Raw genomic sequence first — 13,187 nt, 5'->3', positions numbered from 1 at the left:
TTTCCGAAGCACCTCATGCATAGAAAAAGAAGACTCGTTACCTGGGGAGTTTAAGGTATTAAGGAAAGTCAAAAAGGGGAAGATTTTCAGATAATAAAACCCTAGCATCAATGCACAAAACGAGAACGCAGACACTTACTAGGCTTCAGAGTAGTCCTCGGGGGACACTTGGATGTTCTTGACAAAATCAGCCATACCCTGGTTATGGGAAAAGAGTTTAGGGGTAGTATCAGTAAAAGTGTGGCACGGTAGCGTCCACTACCCACCAAGCCCTGATTAACCCAAAACCACTTATCTTGCCAATTTTTGGGCGTTCGGCCGTCAGGCACTAGGGTATGTCCTCCCCGGCGAACGGAAAACGTGAACTTATCACCGGTGCACCAAAAGCGGAATAAGTATTTAAACACAAAATAATCAGGAAGATAACCGTTAGCCCGACAGATCATCTCAAAAGCAACAACCTTGTTTACGGCTTTGGGTGTTAGCATTTGAATGCTACAACCGTCTCTCTGGAGCACCTCCTCCTGGAAATCAGTCAAGGGGAGACGAAGGCCGACATCTAGGGTTTTCTGGTAGATTCCGACTTTTCCAGGAGGAGGGAAAGGATGGAAGAACCTGGTGAAGGAAACTCCACACCATCAAGAGAAGTAAGGCCATAAGTGGTTTCGAGAAACGAGTACTCAGAAGTAGAGGGCACAATGCCTGGGGGACTCGCCATGAAAAGAAAGGAGAGAAAATGCAGTTGAGGAAGAAGGATAGAAATAAAGAGGAAACGTAGATGAGAAGGCATGATAAGTACTCTTATAAGAAAACAGAAAGGGCAGGATGTTCAAAATGTCTGACACACTGACGTAACCACTAGCCATCATGAGCGGTCACGTCGCCATTAAAACCGGAACGACGAACGAACAGGGAAGTAACACGTGTAAAGTAATCAAGTCCATGACGCTGTATATAGCATCACAACGCTACCACTACTGGACTGGGGGACTTGATGACGTGCCTAAGTCAGAACGGGAGAGTCGCGCCCGCCCAAGATACCTGGCGCTCCGGCCGAGCCAAGAGGAGCGGGCTCAGCGCCCGCCAGTGCCCCTAAGAGAAGGGCGCCCCGGCAAAAGGCTCGCGTCCGCCAGAGGTGCTCCCAGTGTCAAGACAAAAGATACGGTCAAGCGACAAGGCAGAGAGTCGGAGCATTGCCGACGGAGCCAATGTTAGTACTCTGACATAAAGTGGCGCATAACCCTCCAATCAGCGCCTCTGACCTTGTCCCTTAAAAAGCGATCCTGTCTCGTACAGACAATCATGATCGCTAGGTATAAAAGGGCGCACTCAGGAGCCGTAAAGGTAAGCCAACTTTCTAAGAGAAATTTCCTCAAGATACACTAAAAACTCCATCTAACTTGACCGTCGAAGTGTTCTTCCGGGAGCCTCCTCCCGGGAAGCGGCTGACGACTGTTCTTTCGTGTGGCCTTGCAGATACCTTCTAACACCATACTGGAGAGCAAACACAAGGTGAAGATCAAGGTCGCATCAAATCCCATCTTGGACATTAGGAGTGAGCCATGCATGAGTTATGAGCTCCTTAGTGAAGGAAGTGGTGAGTTTTGGATGATGATGACCTTTACAGCCATGCAAAGGCGTAAACTCCTCGACTTTATGGATTAGGAGGCTGTAGGGGATCCAGATTTGTATTTTGAGCCAAGGTCTTAACTGATTAAGACCATAAAAGAGTTAATACTGAAACTGGGACGTACGTTGGGCGTAAATCCCAGTACGCGGGGCGTAGGGTTCACTCAGCCCGTTATCAGCTTAGTGGTCGTGTACGCCCATCGTAGGGATCTAGTACGCGCCGCATACTTCTTGGGGTTGACTTTCGTTGACTTTTAGGGTTTAGTCAACAAGTGGACTTTTGGACCATTAGAGGGGTAGAATGGTCTTTTACCCTTCTGAGAGAACATAGGAAGGGATTAGTCTAGCCTTTGAGAGCCATTATTAATTAGAGATAATTTCTGTATTAGGCGGAGGCTAGATCAGTGTTTTGAGTTCGAGATCATTCGAGTTTACCCCAGGTGAGTCTTCTCACTATACATACCTAGGGTGGTATCTATATGTTGACCGGAAGGTCATACATGTTTGTTTGAGATTATGTGTATTGTAATTATATATATGCTATGTCCCGTTCTGACCAGACCGGAGGGTCCAACGATTTATGAGGTCGGAAGGCTCAACCAGACCAGACCGGAGGGTTTAACGAGCTAGACCGGACCATAGGGTCCAACGAGCTACGGGACCGGAGGGTCCCGCTGAGACACACTGACCAGAGGGTCGTATAGAGTATAGCCTCGAGTGGCGAATTGTTGTATGTGGTATTTTGGGGAACTCACTAAGCATTCGTGCTTACCGTGTTATGTGTTATATGTTTCAGGTACCCCGGAGGATCGCGGGAAGGCACCAGCGTGATTGTACACACACTCGAGATTTGGAGTTATGTTTGTGGATCCTGGATTTGAACAATTGTTTTGAAAACTTGTGTTGATTTCGAGAATTAATGTTGAGACATGTGTTTTATGAATATTAAAAATGAAAATTTTGGTTGAAAATTATGTCGTTACAAGTTGGTATCAGAGCCTTGGTTTGAGGGATTCGGATACACCTTCGGGCATATCTAAACTCAAACTGAGGATTTGAGAAAAGTTTTCAAAAGAAACGATTTTTATAAAAAGAGTAAAAGATTCAAAAGAGCAGAAAAGAGTAGTGTGTACAATCAGCCAGCGCCCGAACGGTGATTTTCCAAAATACCCTTACCTTATGTGCTATGAAATATTATGAGATGTGTTATGCATGCTAGAGTAGGCTAGGTATTCATATTTAGGACTAGAGTGGCCTGATTTGTGATGCCTTAGCCTAGGAGTTACTGCTACTGTGAGTACTTCGAGTGTGAGTAGGTACCAGATAGGAGCTTATGAGAGGTCTACTAGAGGGTAGCCTGCCTTCAGCAAGACATAGAGTACTTGTGAGCTTGGATCCTAGGATGAGGACTTGGGGTGAATACTGATGTGGTGTGGAAGGTAGTATAAGGATCGTACTACTGGAAACACCGGGTCAGTAAGAATCCTCAGGGTACTAAGGAACAAGTAGGGTTGAGTGGTCGAGTGCGAGAATACTCGAGCGACTCTCTGATTTCTTTTGTGTTGTGTTTCAGAGACATCATGGTGGGTACGCGCCACACTCCAGGGAGAAGTAGTGTTAGCGATGATGAGATTCGCAGGATGATTATTGATGAGGTGGCTGTAGCCATTCGAGCTGAGATACCAGAGATATTTGGGTCTATCAAGACCACGTTGATTGAGACATTTCATGAGCGGTACGCTGCTCTTACTGATGCTGCTGTTGCTGTGGCCACCGCAGCCGTTGCTGCTGCTAGGCCATAGGGGGGGTGACTCGTTGCTGTACCGGGAGTTCAGCAACACGAAGCCACCAGAGTTTGATGGGACTCAGGATCCGATAGCAGCGATGAGATGGATTTCTGACATTGAGGAATGCTTCTACACATGTTCTTGTCCGTAGCATCTGAGGGTACTGTTCACACTGAACCAGCTTCGCTTGGGAGCGAAGGATTGGTGGAAGTTTGTGACAACTGACTTTTCTACTGCAGAGCTTACCGCGGTGACTTGGGAGAGGTTCACCGCTATGTTTCGAGACGAGTACGTTCCCCCGGTGGAGAGGGAACGGTTGGCCCAGGAGTTCTTGTCCCTCAAGCAGGGGATTGAGTCTTTGACTGCGATCACCCGAATGTTTCATGAGAGGGAGTTGTTTTGCCCTGAGCACATGTCTACTGAGCAGGCACGTATGAGCCAATATCTGGGTATTTTGCGAAGAGACATTCGTGAGTTCGTGGCGAACTCGACATACCGAACATTTTCTGAGCTTCAGGCAAATGCTCAGAAGAGGGAGATTGAGCTGGAGACTCAGGCCAGGGAGGAGGCGGAGTCTCAGAGGAGGGACAGGCGGCCGACACAGTCTCAGCCGGCAGCCAAGCGGGCAAAGCCCGCTGATTCGAGATCGGAAGGTTAGAAGGGCCGCACTTGTGGGAAGTGCGGCAAGAGCCATGATGGGATGTGCAGGTCCAGTGTGTGTTACAAGTGCGGGAAGGAGGGGCATATCGCGAGGGACTTCCCTAAGGGATTTTCGGTTTGCTTTCATTGCAACCAGACTGGCCATAGGAAGGTCGAGTGCCTGCAGTTGCTTCAGGGATCAGTGCAGGGATCTGCGCCTTCTACCACTCGAGCTACAGAGAGTCGGCCCGTGAAGGCCGAGGCACCGAAAGCTCGCGGCAGAGGCTTCCAGTTGACAGCAGAGGAGGTCCGCATAGCACCCGATGTTGTGGCTGGTATGTGATCCTTTGCTTATTCTTTTGTTTATATATGGTTCTTATATGTGTTATGTTTAGGTACTTTTCTTGTGAGTTCTGTACCTGCTTTAGTGTTATTTGACTTGGGTGCGAGTCGATCTTTCATGTCGTTAGCATTTAGTCGTCACATTAGTATCCGTCGCGAGGCGTTGAGTCGACCTTTGGGAGTCTCCATAGCTGATGAGCATGTTGTTTTTGCGACTAATGTGATCCGAGGATGCGTGCTTGAGATTTTTGGATTCGAGTTTCCGATATATTTGGTACCTATCGCGATGGGGGATGTATGTGTCATCGTGGGCATGGATTGGTTGAGCCGATTCGGAGCCATGATCGACTGTGAGCGTCAGTTGGTGACCATCCGAAACCCTAGTGGGGGAGTACTTACAGTATTCGGCGAGGGTACCCGATCTGGGTCAACATTTTGTTCGGTTGCTCGGGCGAGGCAGAGCTTGCAGCAGGGTTGCATGGGTTTTCTGGCGTATGTGTCGGATACGCGGGATGTTATGAAGAGACCGAGTACTGTCGCTGAGATTTCGGTGGTTAGCGAGTTTCCGGATGTTTTCCCCAAGGAGTTACCAGGTGTGCCTCCCGAGAGGTAGATGGAGTTTCGCATTGATTTGCTTCCGGGGGCGGCAGCTATCGCCAAGGCACCCTATCGCCTTGCGCCGCCAGAAATGCAAGAGCTATTCTCACAGCTTCAGGAGCTATTGGGAAAGGGATTTATTCGGCTGAGTAGCTCGCCGTGGGGAGCACCGATCCTTTTTGTCAAGAAAAAGGATGGTTCGCACCGGATGTGTATTGATTACTGGGAGTTGAACAAGCTAACAGTCAAGAACCGTTATCCACTCCCGAGGATCGACGATCTATTCGATCAGTTGAAGGGTGAATCTTGGTTTTCCAAGATTGATTTGAGGTCTGGGTATCATTAGATGAGGGTTCGTGAGGAGGATATTCAGAAGACAGCATTTAGAACTCGTTATAGGCATTACGAGTTCGTGGTGATGCCTTTCGGGCTCACCAATGCACCGGCAGCGTTCATGGATCTCATGAACCGGGTATACAGGCCTATGTCGGATCAATCGGTGATCGTGTTCATCGACGATATTTTGGTGTACGTGAGGTCTAGAGAGCAGCATGAGGAGCATTTGAGAGAGGTTCTCAGAGTATTGAGATCGGAGAGGCTTTATGCCAAATTCTCCAAGTGCGATTTCTGGTTACGAGAGGTCCAATTTTTGGGACACCTCGTTAACCAGAATGGGATTTTGGTCGACCCGACCAAGATTGAGGCAGTTATGAGTTAGGAGGTGCCGAGGTCCCCTACCGAGATCAGGAGTTTTCTGGGATTGGCTGGCTACTACTGGAGGTTTATCAGAGATTTCTCGAAGATTGTTGTTCCTCTCACCAAGTTGACCCGGAAGGGTGTTACTTTCGTTTGGGGTCCCGATCAGCAGACCTCGTTTGAGACTCTTCGCCAGAGGTTGTGCGAAGCTCCGGTGTTAGCTCTTCCTGAGGGAATGGAGGACTTGGTGGTTTACTGTGATGCATCTATATCAGGGTTAAGTGCGGTGCTTACGCAGAGGGGGCATGTGATAGCATATGCATCGAGGCAGCTGAAGCCTCATGAGACGAGGTGCCTGACCTGCCATCGTGTTAAGGCAGAGCACCAGCGTCCTCATGGTCTATTGCAGCCTTTGGAGATTCCCTAGTGGAAGTGGGAGCAAATCTCGATGGACTTTATCACCAAATTGTCGAGGATGGCGCGTGGAGTTGACGCGATCTGGGTGATTGTGGATCGGTTGACGAAGAGCGCTCACTTCCTTGCTATTAGTGAGAGCTCTTCTACTGAGAGACTGGCAGAGATTTATGTGAGAGAGGTGGTAGCTCGGCATGGAGTGCCGACGTCCATAGTTTCGGATCGGGACGTGCGTTTTACTTCCAGATTCTGGAAGAAGTTCCATGAGGAGTTGGGAATGCGATTGCATTTTAGTACCGCTTACCACCCATAGACAGACGGACAGAGTGAACGAACGATTCAGACACTCAAGGACATGCTTCGGGCATGCGTTATGGATTTCGGTGGGAGTTGGGACTCATACCTACCTTTGGCTGAGTTTTCCTATAACAACATCCACCACTCGAGCATCGGTATGCCTCCCTTTGAGCTTCTTTATGGGAGGAGGTGTTGTACCCCCATCTGCTGGGGAGAGGTAGGGCAGAGAGTTATGGGTGGCACTGAGATTGTTTCGAAGACGACCGAGCAGATTCAGCAGGTCAGACAGAGGTTGCAAACAACCCAGAGTCGTCAGAAGAGCTACGCGGACAGACGGCGATCCAAGCCTGAGTTCCAGGTTGGAGACTTTGTGCTTCTGAAAGTTTCCCCATGGAAAGGAGTGATCCAGTTTAGGAAGCGGGGCAAGTTAAGGCCTCGATATATTGGACCTTTCAGGGTGATCGCCAGGGTCGGCAAGGTAGCATATCAACTGGAGCTACCTGAGGAGTTGAGTCAGATCCATAACACCTTCCACGTGTCCCAGTTGAGGAAGTGTGTGGCCGATGAGACGGCGTGTAACGCCCCGTTCCTGGTATGTATTTAATCTATTTTATATCATTTTTGTAATAGTAACTAGACGAGTAGGAGCCCTAACTCGTCGAGTAGATGCGAGGTTTGGACGCGGGTTTTAAATGATCTACTCGCCGAGTCCGCGCTTGGCTCGACAAGTAGACCGGTCTGGGCAAAACCCTAATATTTGGGGTTTGCACCCCTATTTAAGCAACATTATGGGCTTCAAGTCCAGCCTCCATCACCTCCAGAGCATTAATCTCGAAACCCTAATTCCCCATAAGTGAGCTTGAGTTTACTTGGTGATTTTAAGAGTTATTGGTGCATCTTGTAGCTAGTGAAAGAGTTGGAAGGAAGAAGGATCAAGGGAAAAAGGAGTAGATCCAAGGCCAACATCAGTTTCTCTTCACTTTCTGGTAATCAAGCTCAACACTTGAGTTGTAGTTCTATAGATCTTCTTATTGTCATTTTTGGGGACCAACAAGCTTGATTCTTGAGACTTGGACGTCCCAAGTCGATTCACCTTCAGATCTAGGACCTTGAAGGGTCCTCATGGCATAAAGGTGCCATCTTTATGCCCATGAGGACCCCATGCATGCTAAAACCCCCATTTTTGGCCTTTTAAGCACCAATGATACATGCATGCACGTAAAGTTCGTTACTTTACATGTTAGATCGACCTTAGAAGCCTAGATCTACCTTTTGGTTGAGAGTTGTACACCAGAAATCGAGTTATAGACTTGGACAATAGGCGACTCGACGAGTTGTTCTTGGAACTCGGCGAGTCCGAGGCTGCAGTCCCCAATCTGTTGTGGTTCAAAGAAGCCCAGCTGAGTGATAGCAGGGATTTAGACAAGTCCAGAGGAGTGATTCGACGTATTAAGACATAGCCATAATCTGGAAACCATGGGACTCGACGAGTGTAAGAACACACTCGGCGAGTCCAAGGCAATCTCCTTACCCACAAAAACAGACTCGACGAGCTGTTCATACAACTCGGCGAGCCGTAGACTGGACGTGTTCATATGACGAAAGAGGACTCGATGAGTTGTTCATACAACTCGGAGAGTCGGATGATGATTGATTCGATGTTATTAAAGAAGGAGAACTCGTCGAGTCTTTGCTAAACTCATCGAGTAGAGTCGGGTAAGGAGCAGAAGAGAGGGTAGGGACTCGGCGAGTTGGCGGCCCAACTCGGTGAGTCAGGTCAATTGGAAGTTGATTTTGACCAAGATATTAACTTTGACCAGGGGTAAAATAGTCACTTTACCCTAGGATTAGTTATCAGTTTCTGACTATATATCTTTATGGAAATTGTAGCCGGGGAGTTGCCGGAACAGCAGTGAGGGATTCTTTACTCAGGCTTTAAGCAGTCAGTTCTTCGAGGTGAGTTTCCTTCCAGTAGGAACGGGTGTACGGCCAAAATGTCGGACCGTTTAGATAGCAGTAGTTCAGTATGCTTGATGTCTTTTGTGATTCAGGCATGTCTATACGTTATGTGTTCCGGGCTGTGGTCCGATGCAGTATACAGTATATGTGTCATTGTTATATGTTATGATTATGTTATGCTATGTTCAGTCAGTTCCGTACTCCGGTCCGATGCAGAGGGCGAGGCCCTAGTCAGTTCCGGACTTCGGTCCGATGCAGTGGGCAAGGCCCTAGTCAGTTCCGGACTCCGGTCCGATGCAGAGGGCGAGGCCCTAGTTAGTTCCGGACTTCGGTCTGATGTAGTGGGCAAGGCCCTAGTTAGTTATGGACTTCGGTCCGATGCAGTGGGCAATGCCCTATTCAGTTCCGGACTTCGGTCCGATGCAGTGGGCAAGGCCCATGTCACACCCCAAAACCAGAACGGCGGAAACGTTCTAGGGCGAAGGACGTCATGTACAGTATCATAACAATGCAAAGTAGTAATCAAGTAACACCATCATCCATTGCATTAATAGTATATTTTAATACATGTGTGTTCTTTTCATAGTAATAAGACACCAAAAATGAATAATCAAAAATAAAAGATGAGTCTTGACTGTGCTCCGTCTTTTCAAAACCTACCATCGGTACCTGTCTATTGATGACCTGAGAATACAAGTTATTTTGAAAGCGTAGATCAACATTTAAGCTGGTGAGTTCATAAGTATTTAGTGTCAATGTTTGTATAAGTTCGATGAAAATGTTTGTAAATGTTCAATGTAAATGTTTGTATATGTTTGAAAACTCCTAGAAAATCCTATATTTTCTACTAGTATAAAAAGTAGTCTTCTACCAAGACCCGACTGTTTTGTATGTTTGTTTCTCTGTAAAAGTGAATGCTTTTCCCAAATATGACTATCATTACCAAAATATAGTTTTATATTACCCTTTATGTGAGAAGATCAAAATTTGAATATAATGGGAAAATGTATGTGTACTGCAGTATTATTTGTATTAACTACTGAAGTATTAACTACCTTAAAACCAATGGTTTAATTAAGGCAAAATGTGATAAGATTGTTACCATACTAAACTGACTATAACACGACGATGAAAGACGTCGGAAGAAATGACATTTGGCACCTGTAGACTAATCCAATATAGATATATACGTAAACTCACGCTCTCCCTCCAGGAGATTCTGGTTACAAAACGTGACACAACGAAATGGTCGCTGTGTCATGAAGTAGTATCTCACATTATGTTATTTCTGAACCTTGTTATAGTATACTTGTTATAGTAATAGTGTTCTATGTATAGTATTCTCTGTATAGTATTCTCTATATAGTATGCTCTGTATAGTATTCTCTGTTATAGTGTTCTCTGTTATAGTATTCTCTGTTATAGTATTCTCTGTTATAGTATTTATATATGATAGTATTCTCCTAAACTATACCTATTATAGTTTACTAGTGATTTCTGTAATTGAATAGATGACTGAATGTATACCTTTGCTACCCAAAGGTACTGAACTGATTGATAGTACTTTTATATCTATATATGTATACATAATATATATCTAATATTTAGACGACCTTCGGACAAATAACCGATACCCTAATTCCACATCCAAACAGGGAAAAGGAAATAAAGCAAGTTAGCAGTTCTAAGTTCTTTAAACATTATTTATATAACTATACATATATAGACATGCTTTTCACAGTATATAAGTTTAAAAGAGGTTTTGTAATACATTTAAAGAGTTTTGAACAATAAATAATAATGACTTGATGTCAGCTTATAAAATGATTTAAAAGTAGTTTGTTTGATAACACAGTTTAAAGTCAATGAAATCCTTTGTTTGAAACACAGTTTGAAGTATATGAAATCCTTTGTTTGAAACACAGTTATAAATCACATGTGATTGATTATATAACTAACATGTTTTCTACTTGTATTCCCCCCCCCCCCTTATAAAAACATTTAAAATCATTTAAAAGATAAGTTAAGGGGTATGAACTCACCTGTAGTGAGTGATGTGAATGAAAGATCGGTATAAGATGCTAGGTGTCAAGTGAAGACTTGAGCACACACGGATCCTAGTTGGCACATAATGACACATATATGCATCTAATTAGTGATTAAACAACTAATTAAGCAAGTATAGACACCCTAGGACATGGAAAATACTTTGATTCAAGTGCTAGGAGTACAAAGGGTTGCATCTAAGGGGTGTAGGGCCTCACTTAGGAGTTTACGACCCAAATGGTAATCCCCCATGAGTTCACGGCCATGGGTTTACGGCCCAATGAGTTTACGACCGTAAACTCATGGTATTTTGTACCAAATTGTGTGTTAAGGTCTTACAAGTCATTAGGAAGTGTTCTAGTTTCAAGTCCAAGCCTTAGGAAGGAGTGTGGCACAAATGCACCATAAATTAGGGTTTACGGCCCAAGGAGATTGCGTTGGCTGTAAACACCTTTTGTTCATGACATTCTTGATGTTTTCTAAGTGTTTAACAAGTGATTCAAGCATATAACAAGCTAAGGGTAGTGTACTTACTTATAAGAAGCTTGTAAGGGTGTTTAAGGTCCAAGAACACTAGTGTGTGTTCTTGGTGTTCTTGGTGAATTGAAGAACACTTGAAGATATATCAAAATGAAGAGATTTCATGGATGAATCATGTACAATCACTAGATAAAGAGATGTAATAACAAATCAAGAGAAAGAATTCTTACATTTTTGGAAGATCAAGATGAAGATCTTATGATACTTGAGAGAGAAATCGGGTTTCTAGTCTTAAAAGAGAAGAGAAATGAGGAAAGTGATGAGAACTCATGTATTTATCATGAGTTCATGGCCACAAAATGAGTTTACATCCCAAACATGAAGGTTTGGCCGTAAACTCCTCATAATGGGTTTAAAGCTTGATTAGGGTACAATGGACTCAAGCAGATACTTCCTAACACCCGATTCTTGAATATACTAGGTTTAGAACACTCAAACAGACTCTAAACAGTGCTAAAAGATAGCAAGAACAAGTCTAACTTTGATTGAATTGGTTGAATGTACAAGATAAAAATTTCGGGTTGTCACAGCTCAGTATGTGCTTTATTTTTTATTGCATGGTATGTGGTAGTTTGGGGGAGCTCACTAAGCTTCGTGCTTACAATTTCAGTTTTGGTTTAAGGTACTTCAGCTAGCAAGGGGAAGGGCTCGGGATGAGGGCATGGCACACACCACAGTTTTAGCCTGGGAGTTAGACTCTGATATTTTTGACATGATCATGACATCAGTTTAATATGAGACATATTTTATGACATTTTGTGACACACGAATTATGGCTTTCTTAAATGATATTTGGATATTATGGTTTTAGTAATGTTTTCAAACGAAATTTTTGGCTTGTACTTTTGGGATGTTTCACGGCGATAGTACCATTAAAGGACATTCAGGTGGATGCGAGCCTGAATTACATCGAGAGACCGATCGGGATCCTAGATTGGAAGGTGAAGGTTCTGAGGATCAAGGAAGTGCCTATGGTTTAGGTCTAGTGGCAGCATCGGAGGGGGTCTGATTTGACTTGGGAACTAGAGCCGGAGATGCGGGAGCAATACCCCGAGTTATTTGCGGAGCAAGACTTCGAGGGCGAAGTCTGATTCTAGTGGGGGAGAATTGTAACATCCCGGAATTCAGGTATATTCCTTTGATCCTTTTCTTTCCCCAAGTTGTCAAAGTTAGTCCCTGCAAGAAAGGTTTGGCTTTTGAGTACGTTGGGCATAAGGGAGATTACCCTGTGCATACTCATGAGCGTGTTCTTGACGCAGAGTCTGCCCAGTACGCTGGGCGTATCAGGTTCAGATGGAAACCCTAATTGTGGGGGTGAGCCTATATAAGGAACATACTGGCCTCACTTTTAGCCACGATTTCCAGAGAGCAAAACCCTAAGTGTGCCAAACCCTCGTTCTAGATCTTGTGTGTGTGTGTGTGTTTGAGCTTGATAGTGTTCTTGTGTGCCTTTGAAGAGAACAAGGTGTCATTGAAGAAGCTAGAGTTGGAGTGCAAGCCTTGGATTTGAGCTTTCCAGAGGTTGAAGCATCAGTTAAAGGTAAAAAGCTCAAAGCTTTCCTTGTCTTTTTGGATTTGTGCTTTATGGACCATTTCTAGGGTTTTTGTCCCAAAGGTCGAGACTTTATGAGCAAAGGAGCTCCATAGACCTTGATATGTCCATATTTAGTGTATAAAGTGTTATAGATCCATAAAAGTCCCATATTGGACGTTAGGAGTGAGCCATGCATGAGTTATGAGCGCCTTAGTGAAGGAAGTGGTGAGTTTTGGATGATGATGACCTTTACAGCCATGCAAAGGCGTAAACTCCTCGACTTTATGGATTAGGAGGCTGTAGGGGGTCCAGATTTGTATTTTGAGCCAAGGTCTTAACTGATTAAGACCATAAAAGAGTTAATACTGAAACTGGGACGTACGTTGGGCGTAAATCCCAGTACACGGGGCGTAGGGTTCACTCAGCCCGTTATCAGCTTAGTGGTCGTGTACGCCCATCGTAAGGATCTGGTACGCGCCGCGTACTCCTTAGGGTTGACTTTCGTTGACTTTTAGGGTTTAGTCAACAAGTGGACTTTTGGACCATTGGAGGGGTAGAATGGTCTTTTACCCTTCTGAGAGAACATAGGAAGGGATTAGTCTAGCCTTTGAGAGCCATTATTAATTAGAGATAATTTCTGTATATGATTAGGCGGAGGCTAGATCAGTGTTTTGATTTCGAGATCATTCAAGTTTATCCTAGGTGAG

The sequence above is a fragment of the Lactuca virosa genome, chromosome 2, assembly GCF_052849685.1.
Source record: "Lactuca virosa cultivar CGN04683 chromosome 2, Lactuca_virosa_CGN04683_v6, whole genome shotgun sequence".
NCBI classification, from domain to species: Eukaryota; Viridiplantae; Streptophyta; class Magnoliopsida; order Asterales; family Asteraceae; genus Lactuca; species Lactuca virosa.
The sequence above is the reverse complement of the archived record's forward strand: the minus strand, read 5'-3'. Positions refer to the sequence as shown.